Source organism: Caloenas nicobarica, chromosome 3 (genome assembly GCF_036013445.1).
Source record: "Caloenas nicobarica isolate bCalNic1 chromosome 3, bCalNic1.hap1, whole genome shotgun sequence".
Classification (NCBI taxonomy): Eukaryota; Metazoa; Chordata; class Aves; order Columbiformes; family Columbidae; genus Caloenas; species Caloenas nicobarica.
Genome location: NC_088247.1, coordinates 48,227,275 through 48,248,983, shown reverse-complemented (window position 1 = coordinate 48,248,983; position 21,709 = coordinate 48,227,275). Strand labels below are relative to the sequence as shown.

Sequence of the window (21,709 nt, the reverse complement as noted above, 5' to 3'; positions counted from 1 at the left end):
CAGTAAAACGGCACAAGAATTAAAGCCCCTGTTCAGGAAGAAACTTAAAATGCATGACTAAACTCGGCATAGCTGAGCAGACCTATTGACACCGCCGGGGCCCGAAGGCATCTCTGCTTTGGGAGCCTTTGTGCTCACCTGGGAGAGCGGAGAGCGGCTGCTGAAGGTGTCCTGCTGGCAGAGCTGCCTCCCAGCGCTGCGGGGAGGGGGAGCTTGGTTACTGCAGGTAAATGACTGAAAGCAGCCTGCGAAATTTTGAGTGGGACTCAAATACCTAGAGTTCAGCAGGGCAATCTTTCTCTGCTAAGTTAAGCTAAAGAAAGAAACCTCTGTTAGCCTCAGTTATCTGATAGCAGTTAGCAACGTGAGAATGCAAAGCTGACATGTAAAGCAAAAATATTAGGCGTTAGAACAGAAGCCTGATAAATGTAGCCCAGAAATTTGCCAGTAAAACAAACCCAAAACAAAACAGAGGGGAAAAAAAAAAAAGAGACAAGCCAGCAGCAGGCAGTTTGTCTCATCTCTAGGTTAGTGTCACCCTGCACATGTATCGCCTCTCACCTGTTGGGAGAAAACTCACCCAAAAATGTGCTTGTTCAAATGAAAAGGCTTGTCATCAGGCTCTGCAGGTCCTTAGCAGCCTTGATTAAGTAAAACTAGAGCTACTTGTGAAAAAAAAATAAAGGCTTTCACAGTTGTCTGGCATGGGGCGTAGCACCATTTACATTTTTTTCCCTAGCTCTTGATCAACAGAGACTTAAAAACATTATATCTGAAAATTATTTGTAAATATAAATAGATCATAAAGCCTTCCTAGCTTTTTCTTTTTATCTTTGCAGTAGAGAGAGAAAACACCTATTTTCCTTGTACTGGAGGCGGGGAGCAAACCTGGACAGGGTGCATGACTGACCCAGCATCACCCCACGTGGCCCCCCACGATTGGGATCCACAGCAGATACATGTGTCCCAGGGAAAACATATACAGGATGGGTTTAAGATCCATTTTGTTGCTGTGGGGATGAGTAACAGGATTTGTAAGCATCTTTGAGCCTGGTGGCCTGCCAGACTTGGTTGTATGCTACTGGGTTAGCAGCTGGCTAGAAAAGCGATAATCCAGCAGCCTTTTTCTCAGGTGAGGGGGAAAGAACAGGAAGCAAAGTGATCTGCCAGAAAGTTTGCAGTGGCTGCTTGGGCAACCACAGGAGGTCCAGCCGCTCTCAGTTGTGCTGTGAATACCTGGAAAGCGAGGAACTCTCAGTTGTGTACCCATCTCTTGAGTGCACTGTTTTTCGATGGATCCGGGGTCACTGAGGGTGAGGAATGAGCCACATTCTCCTCCTATAACTACTTATCCTGACCCACAGCACCTTTCTACTTTCACTGGCCTTCCCCATGCCTCGCACATATACATGGTCCCTAAAGCAAGCACTTTAAAAAGACCGGAAGCATAATCCAAGTTTGCATTATAATTCTTCCTATGCAGCTTAGTCATTAGTTACCACAGAGCAATTAAGAACTAACAGGTCTAGCAGAGACAAGCCGGTGTTTTCTGGTTGCTTTCTCCAAGCTCCCAGGCCCATTTTGGTCCATGTCCTGGATGGGTCTCAGCCCCATCACAGAGTGTTATACGGCAGAAATTCCGCAGCCAACTATTCTGCAGCCACGCATTGTGTGCGGGCTGTGTTTATACTGTTTCATGCTGGGAGCCATGACATCAAAAGCCGTACCGTCCACCTGTTTCTCATGCTCCTCCCGTGTACATCGCCCCGGTGTTCCAAAGAGCCGTCGGGCTGCAGAAGAAGCCAAGAGGCAAAGTTCATCTTTTTGTTCTGAGGCAGCGCAGCGCCTGGCATGGCTATTCCTGGTCCCTGACTCACGGCACAACCATCTTTGAAATAAATAAAATGAAGAAGGAGAATGTCTTTGGGCCCATATTTGACACTTGTATTCCAATGCCACTTGACATTATATAAACCATACAAGTTGGTACGGTAGTTATTTTGACTCATCTGTTTAACAATCATTTTGTTTTAATCAATATTTATTTAACTTACTGGCTAGACAAAAAGCTCCCTAATTTCTTCATCTGATTTAATTGATGTTCCGTGACAGAATGAAACTAGACTGGACAAGACGCTACAAACTGTGCCGGTCTTCTTCATCTTCAGTTTGCATCTCTTTTATCAAGTCCTGTGATTGTCACAGAGCCAAGGCACATCTTATGTCTCGCAGATGAACTGGGACCGTACATGGCTGTATACCCTGGGACAGGAAGGCAAGAAACACAGCAAAACAATAAGTGTTGACACAATAATTAGCATATTGATTCTCAATGCAAATTATCTCTTCATACATTGTGAAACACTTCAGTTTCAGAAGACTTCAGAGGAGCCTGTAGTTTCTTATAGACACCATAACAATTAAATACACGCCTTCACCTGTAATATTAAAATACAATTCTGAGTGAAGGATCATAGAAAGAGACATGCACGTGGCGCAGATAATGTATGTACCTGATATTCCACCCACCAAACATGCACCATAAATTATGTCCCTGAAGGAGCTTTCAGACTATGAGTATTTCAGGCCTTCTTAGAACAACTTTTTGCATTTTCTTTGAAGTTAATGGTTTCTACCTTGGGTCACCTCAGCCTCATGCCAAGGGAGCGAAGTGGCTGCAAGCTGAAGGATTGAATCACAAAGTTTAATCTTAGGCCAGTACTCCACTTGTCTGGAAAGAAAAGTTTGCTTTAGCAAAACCTAAAATAGACTGGCTTTCAGAGGAACTAATTTTTCAAGCTCAGTCACAACAAGTGCAGGGGAAAAAATGAACGCTCACATTTATATACTGTGGAGTCACGTAGAAACTCTGATTCTGAAGTCACCACGTGGAAAAGCTTAAGTGAAGCAACGCTGTAACTCGCTGCTCAGCTTAGTTCATGCCCAGCTCTCACTGCTAACATTTAAAGTCTTTGTGAAACGCTGAAGTGTAAAAGGTAGCACTGGCGCTCGAGTCCAAAGTCGACTGATATTAGGAAAGCGTGCAATAATTTTATGGCCGTTAACAACATTAATGACCCTGTGAGCCAAGACAAAAAGCTGCCAGTCCTCTTGCTGCATAAGGTCCCAGAATCAGCTCTGCAAGGAGGAAAAATCCCCCTCCCTCCACAAACATACTGCAGCATTGTAAAAAATAGCTAGCTACCTAAATTACAGGCTGAGGGGGCAGAGCTGCCTGCAGTGCTGGAGACAGACCTGACACGGTGAACCACCCACCGGGACAGCTAGGTTTAAATGTAGATCCAGGTACATCAGAGCAGGGTGGTGAGCCCTAATACAGCTGTCCATAAAAGGGAGCCACCTGATCACAGCAAAATTTTAGAAACCTGTCACTGTCCTCTGATGGAAGGCTCTGAGGTTCACCAACAAGACCAAAGCTCATACATGATGCCTTTTCCCTTTCCTCCAAAGCGATGCCCTTTGTATACTCTCCACCTATAACAGATGTTGCTATGTGCTACCATAGCCTCTTGATGAAAACTACCAGCTTGCAAGCATACTCAGGTGCTTCTGGAGGAACTTGAAAAAGGCCATGGAAAGACCCGGACCCCCTCTGAAAAGTTCCAGGCAGCAGGAGACAAGTGAAGACATTTCGTCTTCTGCAAAGGCACCGAGGTCAGCTCAGGGTTTGTTCAAGCTTGGTCTTCTACAGAAAAAAAAATCACAGAAGATGCTCCCTGTAAAGAAATTCCTGAAACTATTGGCTGTTTTTGGTCAAGCATGGAAGGACATGAGGATCTTTGTGACCACCCAGTTCCTGCGAGTTTTCATGCAAACATTACCCTTTCCTGGTTTGCATGGGAAGGCATGAGCAGAGGGATCAGGGATGCCAGCAGAGGACATGGTGCTGCACAAGTTCACTGGGTTTTTGTTCCCCATGGTAGAGGAGCAGCCGATTACAACCTGAGTGATGGGCTACGCCTGCTCCAAGGCCAAATCCTGGACTTCAAGGGCACACATCCAGAAATGAGAGGAGGTCCCAGCCCCAGGGATTTGTAGGGCACTGTTTGAAATGGCTTTCATTCTGAATCAAGTGCATTTCAGCTCCTCTGCTCTATGTCCCAACAAGTCCTGGCTGTGAGAGCTGCCACCCTCAAAAGCTGTGTATAATTGTAGGAATTCTGCACACTGAAAGGGAAGGTACTGGATAAAAAACACCTTGGGTCTTTGAAAGACAGAAAAGGTGTCTGAGTCAGTTCAATAGCCTTTTGCAGACTCAGTAAAAGGTTAATCAAATCATCCGCAATGAAAGCAAATTGGGCATCCCTGTCCCGGGGTTAGCAGTAATCCAGAATCCTCATGCAGTTTCTTACAATTAATGCTGTTATTTGGGAAAGGCCTCAAGTACAGTCCTACAGGGGGTCACAAAAAACCCACCCCAAACCCAAAAGGCTGCATGGGCAGAATTGTGATAGAAATTTACACTTTTCCTGCCTATGAAGTTAGCACTTTATCGAAACTGATTTAACCCCCTTTCTTATTTAAACTAGAAGAAAATGAGATCAATTAGGTTCCTTTAACATAAAGGAACACCTCTGAAATATTTTCCCTTGGGATTTTGAGTTTGGTAGGGCAGACAAGGCTGGCAGGAGGTGAGCAGGATGACCGCTCCACTTTTGCTCCACGTGAAGGCAGGCTTGTGAGGAGGAAGTCTGTGTTCTGCAAATGTGTCTTGGGCAGAGTTTACACTGAGCACGAGTGGTTACATGCTGTTTTGGGGGCACCTACTGCACCTCTGCAAAGCCAGGGCACCTTTGGTGTCTCTGCAATGGTAGGGTACCCCCAGCACCTCTGCAATGCTGGGCTGTCCATGGTGATGCTGCAATGCCAGGGTACCCACAGCACCCCTGCATCACCAGGGCTCCCAGCTGAGCTCAGGAGCAAGTCCTGGGAGGCCCCACCACTGGTCCATGCCTGGGGGACTCCAGCCCGGGCAAGTCCCACTGCCATTCCTCTGGTTACCCAGTCTCTGACCCACCCTCAGCAGCCACCCCCCGTCTGCAGCCCCATCGATCATGGCCTGCAGGGGACAAGAGGCGGGCAGGGAGGTGTCTGCAGGAGTCCCCAGGGATTGGTTTTTTCCCCTGAGGCTTCATGGGTCTCTTGCAGGATGGACAGGTCAGCAGGAGACAACTGGGTAGGTAGGGAGACAAAATCTCCACACAGAACTTCTGTTGCAAGACAGAAACTGCAAGCCATAGTTGCTAGGTACGAAAAATTATCCAGGGAAAATGTTTCTCTCTTACGAAATGCATCTCCTGATCATCCTGCAAAAACCATCCTCACCTTCGCTAGTGCTACCACCCCTCAGATTTTCAGTTCTACCTTCGACTTCCTCACAAGCTTTCAGGAATGTCTCCATGCCAGGCTGCCAAGCAGCATCAGCCTTGCTGCCTTTCCTAAAAAGTGTGGTTTCAATTAGAGGAAAAGAAACCCCCCCAGCCCTCTCCTCGCTCCACAGTATTGATGCAAATGGTTTAGTTTTTACTGGGGCTTATCAGATATAATTTTGGCTAATCTAAGGTCAATTTTTATACACACAGTGTTGGATTATTATTCTTTAATGTACTGTTTGGAGGTGTTATTGACACATAAAATGGTGAAACATGGCAGATCTTCCTTTTAAGTATTTAATCCCCATGTGCACAAAAGCAGAGAAGTTCATACTTCCCTATATTTCTCTATTTCTGACATCGTTCCCCGATGCCTGCAGAATTATTATAGATAGGAAAGAATTATTCCACAGTTAAATAAAAGTACCTCCATTTTTTTTTGTAGGAAAGGAGGAAAAAGCAGGTATTTTCATGTTGCCTTTAAGAAGTTTTACCAGTGTATAACTGGGCTAAATTTAGTCCAGTGAGCTAGAGGTGAAAAATATGTATTGCCAAACCAATTCCCTTCTTCTAGGCTCTAGTTTGCATCAAGTTGAACATGAAAGCAATTTCTTAACATTAACCCCCCCCGACTTGGCACAATGGCAATTTGAAAGGTATAAATTGCTGAACAAGTCTGTGGGGAGACATATATTTAGATATTAATTTAGGTAACCATAGGTTCTTAGTGCTCTCTTTGTGAAACTATGTGAAACAAATGCATCGTCAGGGCAATTAGTAGTGATAAAGAAAACTGGAGATGTTTACATTCTCTTCTTTCAAAACTTTTGGCTTGATTTATACAGGCCACTGTGTCTGTCACATGAGCATTCAGTCCACAGAAATACACATTTTTTTTCTGGTGAATATCATTTTCCTGGGGAAAAGGATCAAACCGCTCTAGCCAGCCAACTTATCAGGATTTTATTTTTGTTTTCAAGGCGTGATTTAGCCGTGACTGGGGAGCAGGCTCTTCAGGAGCCACGCACGTCATGGATTACACAATGCACGTAAAGCATGATAGTGTCATTACCACACCTCTATTTTTTTAAATACACTTCCTTCTGCTTTTAGGTTGGGTCCAGTTATTCACAGGGAGCACCCGGCTCCGTACGAGGAAGTGGTGAATCCTTTTCCTCTAAGGCACGCAGCCAGCAAGGAAGGCCAAGTTCTACTCAGGGATTTCCCACCAGATCTCTTGTTTTCTCAGTAAAATACAGCACATCTTTTTCGCACGTTCTGCTGTGAAGGAAAGGCCTTGGTTGAACCAGTGAAGCTAAACCACCTCCCAAATACAGCTAAGACCTAGCAGTATAAAAATCAAAATTTAAATGTACCGTGGAGCAAGTAATCCTGGTTAATCCTGGCAGCCCCTGCGAGCCCCTTATGGCACAGGGCAGGCAGGGACCAGTCACCTCCTCTGGTCGCTGACCATCACAACAGCCCCGGGACTTGCCCCATGGCCAGGTATGGCGTCTTGTCAGCAGGGCAGCACCGTGGATGGGGTGCAAGTTTTGCGGTCCCACATCATGCCAGGAGTCCTCAACAGCCACTGGTCCAGCCAGGGGAGAAGTCAGTCAGAGGGAAGCTGAGGTTAGCCCTTTGCACCACGCTTGTTTGCTCGTGTTTTCTTCCGAGACCCTGAGCCGCCCACCCCTCAAAATAGCAAGGCAAGCACAGGGAAGTAACAGACTAATTTGTCACTGTTTGGAAGAAACTGCTGTAGCTTAACTCATAGGTAAGGGCAGTTGTAGACAGAACAGCAACAAGGACAAGGAGAGTCCCCTGGCAGGTTTTTCTCCAAGTCCGTGCTCTGGGCAGGGCAGGCAGATAGCATCTGCAGCACCATAAATCGACTCACAGCAAAGGGAGAAGAGAAACGAATTGTGAAATGAACTGTAAAATAAACATCTAGTGTAAACATCGAACACACAGTGGTTTGTTTTTTCTGTCTGGGAGCCCAAGTCTAGTTCAAGTTACTGGCTGACTATGGCAGGACCCTATGGGGAAGTTGCTGCTGGCCCCACTGCAGGGCAAGGAGGCAGCAGCTGCTCTTTGGTGCCGGCAAGAGAGGAGGCTGATCCTGCCATGAGCATCCCCGCTGTCCTCTGGCACAGCCCGTCACCTGCTGGCTTGGGTGCCTGAGCTTTGCCCACGGTTGCCAACACAGGCTGTCTGGCTCCTCCTGACCCAGAGGGACACCCTCTCAGCCACCAGCCTTGGTGGCCTGGCAGCAGTGATGGGGACACCCCAAAAGGCTTCAGGCTGCGTCCTTCTCCAAGGCCGGGTTTTCTGATAAGCCAGTGCTCACCCAAAGCTGCCTCTCCCTGACATGCCTCCCACGTCCCTGCCTCTGCCAGCTCTGCTGCTCACGGTCGGTGGGGCTTTGCTGCTTGCACCTTCTCCTGGTCCAGCCCTTTCTCCCTGCTGGGAGGACCAACACATACTCTCAGCAGGGGAAGCTGGCCATCTCTGAAACAAACCCGATGTGCTGCAGGAATATCTGCCTTTTCACTTGTATTTGTACTTCGGTGCTTCAGATTTGCAGGTGTTCAGCCACGACAGGGGTTGGCACAACAGATTCTGGAGCATGTGGTGGTGCTCCGAGAGGAGAACTTCCTGCACTGGTTTTTATCAGGAAAAGGAAACCTATGGGGCAGGATATCTCCTCAGAGCTTCCAGTCTCACCAGGAAGAGGAGAGAGCAACTGCTGTTTGCAGCGAGACATGCCCGGAGAACGAACCGGGACAACATGCAGCTTCCCTGGGGACAAAGAGCGACACTAGAGAGCAGAAGGAAACCAGACACCAGACTTCCAGCAGTCAGGTGTGCTACACCAATACCCGTCCGGGGTCTGGGGCACTCCCTGGCTCATGTGTCAACATACCGAGACAACATTACCCAATACCTGTTACACTCAAACCGGGAGAAAAGATAACAATTTGATACTGCACATAGACACCTGTGCCTTACAGAAGCTTCCGTGGTTTTGTTGTTTTGTTGTTAGAGAAGTGTTGTTTTAAATCTGTTTTAACTTTTCGAGGCAAGTCATAGGAGCATGAGGTTAGAAGGGACCTCAGGAGATCATCCTCTCACACTGACGCAGGGCCAACAAAAGCCTAGGCAAACATTTTTGCTCCCAAAAACACTCTTAATGAAGAAAAGTCCACACCTCTAAGAAATGTGTTAATTACCCTTTCAGCTAAGAGAACATAACCTGCATTTGCTTCAGATGAAATACAGCTATGTCTTCTTAGTGGGCAGGAAGGATTTTTTAGTAATCTTCTGTGTGAAGGGCAGCTTGTGTCCCCCCTCAGCCTCTTCTAACAAATAAAATCAGCCTTTTCGCATAGGTCCCCATTCTTGCTGACTTTGCTCATTCTTGCAGGACTGCCCGAGTGGCACAACACCACAGCAGAAACTCAGACAGCTTCTGACTCATTACTGCCCACAACACCTTTTTTCTAGTGGTGCTGCTTGCATCCTACTTGGTGTACCAATAGCTGACCGCTCCTTCCTTAGCACGGTGCCGTGCACCTTCGTCTGCTGCGTTTTATCTGGTTGATCTCGCCTCCCAGTTCCTCATGGTGGCACCCCTTGTTCTGCATGAGGGCCTTGCTTAGGGTGTGGGACATGTGTCCTGCAGCTGCTGGGTTGGCTGACACACCAGCAGCCGGTGGCTGCTGCCAGCTTTTGGGTTTCCAGGGCCTCATGGCCATGGGCATCCAGCCAAGGCTGGGTGGGGCAGGCAGCATGGGGACTTCAGGACAAGTGTGGCAGCAGATTAGGGTCACAGGAGGAAGATGAGACAGGTGGGAGGGGAGATAGCGCGCAGGTCCTGCTTTGGAAACACACATGCAAGTGCTGATAGTTATTGAAGTGCCTGGTGGAGAACTGGTTTCTACTTCCAAATCCTTCTCCTATGGTCACCACCTGTGGTTCTGCCAGGAGGAGGGGGGAGAGGCTGAAAACTGACACTTGGCCAAAAAGCCTGTGGGATATCCAAACCCTTTTTATCTTATATTCCAGGTGCCAAATCCAACCCACCTTTAACATTTCTAGTACAGCTTCATCCTGAGACTCTTGGCACACAAGTAATGTCTGAGACAAGGCCAGACCAAAAAGAAATGTGTGTGGGCTCTGTGTGTGTGTGTACAGATATGATAGACAAGTCACCTTTCGATGGTCTTTCCTCAACCATGAGCTCATCCAGTCTTCCTGTATGATAAATTTGACCTTTAAGTTAGTCTCGAAATGCTGAACATGCATCTACAGAGAACCGTCAATTACAGGAGAAAAGAAACAGGTAAGCCTTTTGTTAGCTTAGGGGTGAGGTGATCAGCATGAAATGTTCGAATTCTGTTAATCTTCAAGAGGAAAAATTAGTAGGATTCTTGAAGCACTGAAACAGAGAATTAGTTTGTCAATTTTATTTTGCAGATTACGGCCTAGGGAAATATCACAGGTCACAAGTATCAGCACAGCCGGAGGGCAGACACCACAGCCGACTCTGTGGATGGTTGTTCAAGGCTGCATCTAGGCTGTGCAAAGCTACTTCACAATGTCCAGTTCTCACAGAAAGACTCGGCAGAGCATTGAACAAAGAGACACAATTTTAAAAAGAGCAAGGCACTCATTTTTTCCCATTCCTTTGGCTGTAGCAGTTTGCTCTGAAGTGGACTGCTCATGTCCTTTTGAGCAGCCATACCTGGTGAGACGCCCACAACCCATTTGTACTTACACTCAGCTCTGCATCTCCTGACCTTAGCAGACCTTCGAATACAGCCACCAGTTCACATTGGCTGTAAACTTGCTATTCTGCGTGAAGCAATGTTCAAGGTTTAGCCTCTGTTAGGAAAAGGTGGCTGACATAGCTAGACCAGCAAACTGTGTCTTCAGACTCAGAGGTAGTCTGAAGCAGCAAAAACAGGAGAGCTTCTTGCCAGCATAGCTGGAATGCAGTGCATTGTAGTGGTAATGAGCTCTTGCCAGATAGCTGCGTTACCTAGGTTTTTTGCTTATATAAAAATATCATAAAAATAGTCATATCCACCATTGACATTACTGACCCTACAAATGTTTTAATACCTGGCCTTAGAAAAACAGAGAATGGTAAAAAAGACAGAGAATGGGGAAAAAAAAAAGAAAAAAGAAAAAAAAATACTTATTTTCAAAGAAAGGTTCATGGGGATCAAAAGTTAGGAAGACCATTGCTGACAGCAATGGAAGCACTGGGGACTTCAGACATGGATTGAAGAATGATTGAAGGGCATGAAGGAGTGGTTCAGGCACCCCATGGCAATGTTATCACTTAAAGGGTAGCATTCAGGCCCTTTTCATATGCCTCCTTGTTTGCCATTTGTGTACACTCACATCTCTTGCAGCTTCTTCTGCACACCAAGAAAAGCCCACTCGGAGGCACCGGCTGTGAGACAGCTTAGCGGGGAGTAAGCCCCCCCTGCTCCTCACACACGCATTTGTGAGGGAGAGCCAAACTGAGAGAGGCACCTGCTAACAGCAACATCACATCACTGTCCCCAGGGCCCATTCTCAAGAAGGGAACAAAGCTTTGGCGAGGTAAGGTGAAGAGATTGTGGCAAAGCAAAGATGTTCAGGCAGGAGCTTTAAGAAGCTGGAAATGTAGTGACATAGTTTCAGCCGAGTCCCCCAAGACTCAGCAATTCAGAGCACTTTCTGCAGATGACTTGACACCTTGATGTCCTCTAGTGAAAAACAGAGTAAAATGGGTTCACCCTGAAGTGCGAGCTATGGATGAGATAGTAAAAGTGAAGCAAGGCTTTGTGTTTGCCTGTATTAGCCACTCCAGGAGAACTTCGCACATACCTGCTCTTACTCTATGGGAAGCCTGTTTGCACTGACCCTTTGGTGACAACAAGGTAGCCCACCTTCCCTGGACTGCAGAGTAAAAAAAAACTCAACTGCAAGTTGAGTTGCAAGTACCTCCTGTACATCCAAACCTGACCTTCCCTGTGCTACCTTCTCCTTCTAGCTGCAGTCCTAGAGGCAGAAGCTTCAGAGCAGACACCTGAAGGCAGCTGCCTTCCTCGGGAAGAGACTTTGATATCTCCTAGCTCCGAAAGCCACTGTAATTTTATAACTGCTCAGGCACAATAGAGATTTGACTTAAATTGTGGCTTTTCCATAGGAGTCTGCTAGGCTGAGTGACAGTGCATAGCAAGAAGTTCTGTATAAATGAGACAGCCTCGCCGTAAATTTTGCTTAACAGATGCACACTGAGGTTGATAACGCAGTTTGATATTGCAAGTATGACTCTCAAGAGAAGTGTGAATGACAATGGGTTTCATTTCATGAGTATAGGGACAAAGGGGTTTTTTTATTATTATTTTATATATTTTATGAATTGCTTTCTGAGCAGTGACTTTTCTCCAGGACATCCATCCATGAACTAGTTAATGGTGTACAAGCCTGGATAGCCTTAAGTAGGAGGAGCCTATGGTGATTTAAAATAAAGTGCTAGTGAAGTATGAATTTTCTACTGAAGCAACAAATGTGACATGAGAAGCTGCCCAGACCCCAGGCTCGTTGTTCACAGCAGGGGCTTGGAAAGGCTGGACCTCATCTTCCTGGAGGGAAAGGTGTCAGGAGCAGCATCCTCTGCTGCTCCCTAGGGAGGACCTCTGAGACGGCCGTGTCAATGCAGTTTTCTTCCATGTTTTTCTTTGAAGGTCAGAGTACAACTGCCTTTCTTAATTAGCACTTTCCAATTGATGTCGTCTTTTTCTAAAGTGGTTACAAACAGAAGAAGGATCCATTACCCATGCAGCAGATGAAGCTTCAGAGAGGTGCCACGTGGCACCTGCCATGCTTTGCTCCCATCGACGTCTTCCCCATCCTCCTGCCTTGGCATCTCTCTGCACCAGTGGTGGGATCTTACAGGGCTGACAGTGGCCTCCCAGGACATGAAAAAGAGCCAAATCCTGATACCCCTGCAGGGTCACGCACAATGGGTGCCAGCAGGAGCCTCAGTGCCCATGAGGGTGTGCCAAGAGGGGTGGCGTGGCAGCCAGTCGGCACCACCACATCACTGATCCCCAGGGAAAGGCAGCACTTAGGAACGGCCTTGTGCTTTGAATTTCAGCAAACCAAAGTTTTAAGGTATCACTTAAAAAGACAGTAAAAATTGAGGGAGGGAATCCTGATCAGGATAGTAATTGTCTTGGAAGCTGGAAAGACTTCTATGAGTTGTCATATATTTTTAATGTTTTTTTCCCCCCATTTCACCACATGTCATTCACAGGATATAGATATCTTTAAACCTGAATGGCACACAGGCATACAACAGTGACTCTCATTTAGGCCAATTGTTTCTACTGAATCGAGACATTTTCTCTTGCTTTCTAGATTACATCAATTTCTTTGTATGTCATCAACGCATCTAACAATAAGAGTAGGAGACACTTCATTCTAATAAGTAAATGTTGTGGCACATGCAAAGCTACCAGTGTCATTAGTATGAAAAGGATATCCAAGTGTGAAAATAAAAAATCCAAACCAGAGTTTCAGAATTTTTGTCAGACAATTCCAAAGTTTTGTAAAGATTTAAACATTTTTTTAAAAAAGCTCTTTTTTTTTTTTTTTTCTTCTAATGGTGTTTTCTATGTCTTGTGTTCACATGATAAAAGTATTTTCATTTTAAAAATTCCACAGGCAGAGCCAGTGGGGAAAAGAGCTCTGCGGGCTGGGTCAGGCAAACAGAGAAGCGATGAGACAGTGCAGGAGTCCCTGGCAGCGGGATAAATCTCTGCGCCAGCAAGAGCCGTATCTACTCCATCTGGCTTGGGCTATACTTCACCCAAGAAGTCCTCCTTTTGAACAAGGAGATACCAGTCACAATGACTCCACCAGAAGAAGAGGTAGCCTCCCAGGTTTGCTTATCTCTATCTTCTTGAAAGCACCCAGAACTTCCTTGGCAGCAGTAGCCAAACAAGAGCTGTAAAACACTGTTTTCCCTGGTCTGGTTGAACTCGCAACTCAGCATATGTGGTGGGGAGCTCCCAAAATAGCTCTCAGTTGCCTCACCAGTCTCAGCAGCAGCTCGAAAATGCTTTTGTCTTCTGGGACAACTTGGAGAAGTTTAAAATGTTTGGACTTATGTTGAAAGTACTCGGAAAGATAAGAATGATTTATTCCAAGGCTGGGTGAACTGAAGGTCACCGCTAAGGCATTGCACAACACAACCAAGTGGGTTCAGCACAAAACTCGCACAGGGTTTGATTAGCTCGTCGTCGCTGCTGCTGCCCCTACCTAAATTCAGGTCAAAGCTGAGGCCCTTCCACCTGGCACCTCACCAGGCCAAACTTTCTCATCATTTGTCCTAAATACCAGTGGGGTGATGTCAACAAGAAGGAGGACATGGGTCCTTCCCTGTCAGATTGCTGTTAGAGGAGCCTTCAGAAAAATGACGCAAAACAGCTCCATTTCCAAGGCAAAGCCATAATTGCTGCAAGACAAGTGTGCTCTCACTCTGGGAAGGCTACACACACACTTATCCCAGTCAAAGGCTATTTTCTGACTGATCTTGTAGTATTTCAGGCTATCCCTAGTGAGGACGAGGCCTGAATAGCTCTTGCTATGTTAAACAGGGGATATCCCCAAGCTGTTCTTTATACTGTAGTACTTCAGCACAATGCTCCCGTTGGCTTTGCACGGACCACACAGCAGTCATCCCCCCAGAGTCATGGGAAACCCCTCCCTGCTGTGGGTCAAGGCTCCTCTTTCTTGAAGACATCATTTACCCTTGAAAAATGACTCCAGAAAACCATATACACCTGTGGCTTCCCACTAGGGTCAGAGAAGAAGAGTTTTTTGTCAACTTGTCTCATATTTCTGAGCATGGTCTCCTGTGCTTTGGCCAGAGCCCTCTGTGTAACTTGCTACTGAGTCAGGCTGCTGGTTTTCTTACCCCAAATGCCCAATGGGTGGTTTCAAGTTCTCTAGGCATTCTTCAAAGACAGTTTGAAACCAAACCCCTGGGGGGGGTATAACTCTTCTCCCGACCAATTTGCAGTTGGGCTGGTTGTCTCCCAGGAGGGGCAAGCCGGGCTGCAGCTGCAGCCACCATCCCAGGGAACAACCCCTGCCGCCTCCCAAAATCAAGTGAACTTTGTGATTTTTAGCAGCAGGAAATGATTCCATGGGGGGTTATTTGACCACCAAACCCACGCAGGCTTGGGTGAAGGGTTGAAGTGCAGAGGCCCATGTAAATAAGCATTTATAGACTCAAATGGGTGCAGGATTGGGTCCCCTCCCCAGCCCCAAATCCCCACCAACCGGTTTCACCCAGCTCAGAAGTCACCCCTTTTCCAGGTCCTGTGTTTAGATGTCCATCCACGACACGATAAAACAGAGCAAAGTCAAATGTGCAATGTAGAGATCCATTATGCTTTATTTACATGCGTCACCATCTCTTTTACAAACTAGATTACAATTTAAAATGGAATACACAAGGCAATATCTACTAACACCAAGTGGAGTAAGCAATGCGTCTCTACTTCATTTGGAAAGGGGCAGGTTTTGCTCCAAAACAAACTTCCTTCCAACCTCTGTGTAGTAAGGTAGTATATTCCTCCAGGGCAGCATCTTTTTTTTTTTAATATAAAATCCTCAGTAAGACTGCAACATGAGAGTGTCTGCTTTCAAATGAAAGTACAAGATAGCCCAAATGAAAAGTATAAACTGTTCAGCTCTTCAGTATGTAAAGACGGCCATGCGTGATAAGGCTGTGGATTTAATATTCTTCCAATTTACATGGCTTGAAACAAAAACAGATAAAACAGTTTTACAGATACTGTATACATATTTTTTCCAATCATGCAACTTTTTTTAAAAAAAAAAGTTAAACATGTGAAGCCAAATGTACAATCCATTTTTTTCAACCCATAGTAACAAAATGTATCTGGTCCTCCTTCGCATCCGTTGCCAATTCCTAAGGTATACTGTGTACCAGAAACACACACAGGACATCGATTGCCAGGCAACGACATCATTTTAGAGAAATACATGACCTAAAAGGTAACTTTTTGAAGAGGTGGCACAAACATTTCTGGACTCAAGCAGTGGTCAACTATTCAATTTTTCTCAAGAGAAATTTTTTTTTACAAAATTATTAAATCAAGTCCCAAACTTGTGACTAGGAACTGCACAAATGTCACCCTTTTAGACCTTTTTTGTTTAGATCAAATGTTTAAATGATACCTACACAAATGTTCTGGACCATTATCCATTTTACGTGATTTCAGAAGTAAAATTTCTAGGCATAAACATGTTCAAATACCCAAAGGCAAACGTTTTCAAAAGGTATTTTCCCCAAAATAGCCAGTCAAGTCTGTATTTTGACACCTGAATAAGTGGCCCTTTGAATTCAGCAAGATTTATTTAGCACCTCAGAAGAGGAGGGTGTTTGCTGGGCACCTCAGCCGGCGCAGATGGTGGTGACCTTCCCCTGGGCCTGGGGCACCTGGCACCCCTCTCCTTCCTTCGAGAAGCGACGAGGGCAGAGCGGCTCGTCCCCCGCCACCACGATGGAGTCCCCGACACTTGGTGCCTGACGCCAGGCACTTCCATTTGAAAATTCTGGCCACAAAGAAGAGCGACAGAAAGCAAACCAACCCTGAAGAGGTTGGCCATGTCCACCCTTCTTCGGCGAGTGCTGGGATACTCTCCAAAGCAGCGGCCCAGTGAGTCCCAGACACAGCACTGGAAATGCTTTCCTCGGCATTGCTGGGAGGCAGGTTAAGCCTTTCAGCCGCTAATGCTTTTACTTTTTCAAGAAAAAAACCCCTTATCTGTCATTGATAGGCTGTATCTGAACCAACTGGTTTTTCTCTGTTTTCTGAACAGAGTGGACCTTAGTTTTTCCCTCTCACTTCTGCCAGCACGAGCTGGCTCTGCTGCACTCAAGGGGACCAGGCTGCCATAGCAGAGCAGAAGTTGCCCCCATTTGGTTTAAGCTACCAGGCCTTCCCTTGCCTTTGACAAGAACTGCATTCGTACCAAGAAAAAAAGTAAAATGATGGATTTTTGTCACCTCGGTCATACCATCAAGTCAGGCCTTACTGGTGCTGGTCTTTGGGCAGGCACCTCAGGTCTCATCGGAGGACTCGCCCATGGCAGGGGCCAAATGCTGCACCCCGGCATGGGGAGCCACCGCGTGAGCTCTGCTGGTGGCCAAACCCATGGGGCAGGGGGACGAGCCCAGCCGTAGGGCGGCAGCCAGAGAGAAGCCTCAGGGAAAGGAGCACCAGAGGGAAGGTCTTCAGCGTACACTTGGATTTTGGGGTGTACTGGGAAGCTGAGCGCTAATGCTACACGCTCAGAGGAGGCTGGAGATAAAGCTCTTGACCAATTTTGGTAAAAGGTGCCTGCAACTGGACTTCATCAAAAGAGACCCCTAGCCCAGGTGACTGTGGCACACGAGCAACCTGGGTAGCTGGTGGCTAATAGAGATGGGCAATGAGGATCAGCTAATTCCAGCAAATGTAATAAATTAGTCCCCACACTGACAAATAGACCACCTCAGTGTAAAAAGAAAAAATAAGTTTTTTTAAAAGACGAATTATAAACCCTGGGCTGCTTGGAAGAGTCGATATGCTACAGGGCTACGATAACCACAACTGCACAGAGTCTACACAGTCATAACTGTGGGGAGAAACCAAGAGGTGCATCTTTACGACAGAACAGCGTGGGGGCTACAATACAAAAACAAAACGTCCATCACACTAGGAGCTGTTGTTTCACCAATATCACCTCAGGGACCTGGCAAGTGAGGGGCGAGGAAGGGCCCATGAATGCTTGGTTTTGTGTGTGCGTGCGTGTGAGTGGCGAGAGGGAGTCACTCCACATTGCATGGGACGCGGGTCCGTGGGAGCTCATGCACTGAGACTTTGGGTTAAAATGCTAGTTTGTTTTCCTAACATGCATGCATAATGATCCATTTCTGTACATAATAAAATATATTTATATATTTATATGCATAATGCTTTTAGGCAAAGAAAAAAAAAACCTCATTTATCACTTTGGAGAATTATGTATACACTGTCCTATTCAGAACATCTTCCTATCGAGTTCCTACGTACCATTGGTGTTTCCCCCTCTTTTTTTGGATCCCTCCCCCCGCAGGATACTAATAAAAAGTAATCAAAATTTCCAGATTATAGAGAGGATCTATACAGCACCATACCTTTTATTTATCATTATTATTATTATTATTAATTTTACAAAAGAAAATCTTAGAAGCAAAATATATAAAACTGCCTTTTCTTTCAGTGTCATTTATCCTGTTACTATCTGTGCTCATATGAAAAGCCATTTGTATGATACTGCTCACCTTGCCATTTCCTCTCCTGCTTTTTCTGCCACAACAGATTATACATAATGAGAAGGAAAAAATAACCAGGATATGTCCAAAACAAACAAACAAAAAGGATCACTGATGCGATAACACACCTCACAATGGCCTGTGCCTCAGCTCCCGGCGTTGCCACTGCAAGCCATCTGCCGATGCCCAGCCTCTACGCTTAGCTTTTCTGCAAAATGGCGTATTTCCCTTAACTTTTGCTTTTTCTAACACATGTTTACAGGTGGCTATGCTCATCTGGCAGTTCAGCCTGTAACCCCTCACTGGCTGGCTGCGGCAGAAGGGGCAGCCCTGCTAAGGGCGGGCAGAGGGGCTCCTGCCTCGGTGGGTGCACGTGCAGGCAACGCACCCGCTGTCGGTCCATCCTCATGAGCCACGAGGCAAACCCACCGGCCTTCCTTCTTTTGCAATCAACCCTGGTTTGATGCTTAGGAAAAAAACCAAACCAAACCAAACCAAAACAGGGCTGTACCATTAAATTTAAGGAAAGAAGTAAGAAAGAAACAAACCAACCAACCCAACAGACAGACCACGCACATCACCCCTCTCTGGAATTCACCCGGTGGATCAGTGCAACAAACGCTGTATATTCAGAAAACCCTGACGTCTGAGCAGTGTTGGGTTATAAGCATCTCCTTGCGTGTGCGCAGTACTTCAGATTCCCCAGGGAGAGAGAGCAAAAATGGTCAAAAATCTAAAGAAATTAAACTGGAGGTTGTACGGGGGAGGGTGGGTAGACAGGGAAAACCTCCAAAAAGAAAAGCCAACTTAAAACATCCCATAAACCATTAATATATTGAAACACCACATACTCATTGACAAGTAACTACTGTAAAGGCTACTCAGTGTGTTCTCAACAGGATGGTGCTGAACATTGTCTCCACAGCAGGTGCTTGGCCATCCCAGAAAAGAAAGATTTTGCATACTTCAGAATAAGTTCAATTCCCAAAAAGAAGAGGGGAAAAAAAAAAAAAAAGAAAAAAAAAAAAAGGAGGATCTTCACTCCAGTAAGGGGCTTATTAACAGTCTGCTTCTTTAGGAAAATAATGCAGGGTTCACAAAGGTCGTAAGCTGTAAACAGTATCACTGTCCACTTGCTGACAGCAGATTTGGCAAAGGGTTCTCTCTACATCTCGTGTCAGTTTGAGGGCCTGGAGAGGAAGAAGAAAAGACAGTGAGACTGCTGCATGTAGGAAAAAAACACAATAAAAAAAGGCAACCAAGCAAACCTCCAAACCCAACAACAGCTTACACTGACAAGCAATTTTGATTTGTTTGCACCCAGAAGCTTCAAACTCATAGCAAGGAATAAATTGCACCATGACCCTGCCTGAAAATGCTTCAACCTTGCCGTGGTTTGAGTGTGCTTCTTCGCTGGTTTAGTTGCTCCTGAGCAGTTGCTCCCCTATCCAAAAACACCCAACAGCCAAGTCCGATTTATAGAAGCCCAGTGCATCATCTACTTGTTAAGCATATTTCCTGGTGAGGCATGGAAGGATCCTCCAGCTTTTCTCCAAAATGATCACCCTTTCCCATCATCACCAAAAGGCTGGACAAATCTTCCATCAGGGTTTGATATCAACCACCATCCTTGACGGACAGCTGAAGAAGGCTGCTCAAGAGAAGCAGCAAAGAGCCAGGAATTTTGGTTCAGACTTTGGAGTTCTCCATTTTCCTGCTTATATGACACACCGTCAAGAGGCAGGGCTTTAAAAACAGGGTTAGCATCCAGCTTATTCTGTAGCTATGAAACTTTGGAAAGTATGTGCATTTAAAAGAATGCATCTTCAGGAACCTCGCTGTGTAGCCATCTGCATTGCGGGGCATGTAACTTCTGCCTCTGAAATGGCTCCTGAAAACAGGGCTTAGTCCCTCATACCACTTACAACCTGCTGAGGATCTTCCCTGAGGTGAATGATTGGTGATTTTTTTATACAGTGGAAGAACAAGGGGGCACTCGCTGAAACTAAAAAGCTATTTGAGGTGATTACTGGAATGTCTTTACTCTCAAAAGACTGTGATATCAGGTATCTTCATGAAAAATGGTGGATTTAGGGGAACGGCTGGATTAATCTGGATCAGCATCTCCTGAAAGGGGGATCACCCAAAGGCAGTCATGAGATGACTCTCCATCGCTGCCCCTCTCGTTTCTAAGGTGCCAGGCACTGATCCTATAATAACATTTTATCAAAATGACCTATTCTGATAATGCTAAATGATTGATGGAAATTTAATCATTTTGTCTCATGGTTATTAGAGCAACAGCATGACAGCTGCTCCCTGCACCATTAGGGGAGAACTTCATTCAGCACAGCTTAGGGAGCAGACAGATTGTGCGTTTCACCCAAACAAAATTTGGCTTTAGCCTTAATTATGTGGAGGGGTTTGGGGTAGACTGTTTTGTGAATAAAGGGATTTCTGACTGGATCAACATATTGATTCCTTCGTTTTCAAAGGGCAAATTAACGCTAGCCGTTCGTTAATGTGACTGCCTGGCAACAACTCTATTTGGTGTGTCCTGATGGCTGTAACAAGGTCAGCAGAAGATACCCAGACAGGCCTGGTAGCCCCCAGTAAAACCTGGTTAGTGGCTCGTACGCAGCTCAAACAAGAGAATGCCCTTTTCCCTGCTTCTCCTTAAAGCCTCAGCACCAGGGGAGCTGGAAATGGGTGACTTCCCAAAGCGCACCTCACCCAAAGGGAAGGCTCAGGTCCCACAGCTGCAGCCCGGCCAGCGTGGGAAGTCTTGCTGACTTCGAATGAAGCTATTTAATTAACAGTAAATGACTACAAAAACTCCCGATGAAGTACCAGAGTAGAGTTTAATGTTTAAAAATGTATGTAAAATGCTATACTATGAAACAAAGTTTCAAGAGGAAAAAAACTGGAGGACAGATGCTCATGAGCATCAATTGTGGAAGCAGCACTGCCTGATATTCTTTCCTGAGGACACCCGTCCTCAGACTGTGCCAGCATCTAAGAGACAGACATGCAGCTGAGGTGAAATTTGCTCATAGCAGAACCAAAACACGCTCTGTGTTCACAGCTCTGTTTACATGGACTTCGCGAATGGATTAAAAAATGAAAAAAAGTAGATCAAAGTCTTAACCTGCCTGCCTTCAAACTATGCCACTGAAGTCCATAATAGACCCACACACTCTCACTTTCTCTCTCGCCACAAAAAGCCTTTGTTAACCCTGAGTCAGTGGCCTGCTGCTTCCGAGCAATGAAAACTATATCAGACAGGGAAGCGAGCATTCCAGTTACATCTCCATTTACCAGTGGTACTCAACCACAACTCCCCAGTGGTCACCACCTCCTGCCCCCAAATATCGCCAGCTGCATCCTGAGCCACCACGAGGTTTCCTCCCATTCCTGATGTCCATCGGAAAAGCTCATCCTCTGGAGTGTCACCCTGAATTTGCAGAGCCAGACAGGGTTTCTCCTCTGGTGAGCCAGGACAATGCTGTCCTCTAAGGACAACACACAATTCTCCAGGTAAAGTCCACACCTTATCCTTTTCCCTGACCTGTACCATTGGGTCCTGTTTTGGGTAAGAGCAGCAGAAGTATGAGCACAGGGAGTGATGAAAAAAATAAATAGAATAGAGGCCAAGGAGGGATACAAGAAAGGTGAAGTCTAGCAGGGCTGGTGGGTTAGAGCAACGTTTGGTAACTTGCCACAGCAAAGTCGTGGAACCCCCTCTTACATGTGGCATGGTTTCTTGTTTCTTATGTTGGGGGGAACTTCCAAAAAGGGCACTACTGGAAAAGATTCTCTATCTGTACTTCATAAGCCACTCCTTGGAAAATTATCAGTTCTCCCTTGAAAAGCTCCTCTGCCAAACCTGAAGCCCATTTTCAATCATCAAGGAGTGGAA

The 21,709-nt window shown here is 46.0% G+C and overlaps 1 protein-coding gene across 1 annotated transcript in view; it reads right to left on the bottom strand.

Annotated features, from left to right (window-relative positions):
* Positions 1–14,851: 14,851 nt before the first annotated feature.
* Positions 14,852–21,709, bottom strand: part of FOXO3 (forkhead box O3) — a 95,076-nt gene continuing 88,218 nt past the window's right edge. The window contains exon 3 of the mRNA XM_065632940.1: positions 14,852–18,980. The gene's annotated coding sequence lies outside the window, so the exon portion shown is untranslated. The remainder of the gene's footprint in view (positions 18,981–21,709) is intronic.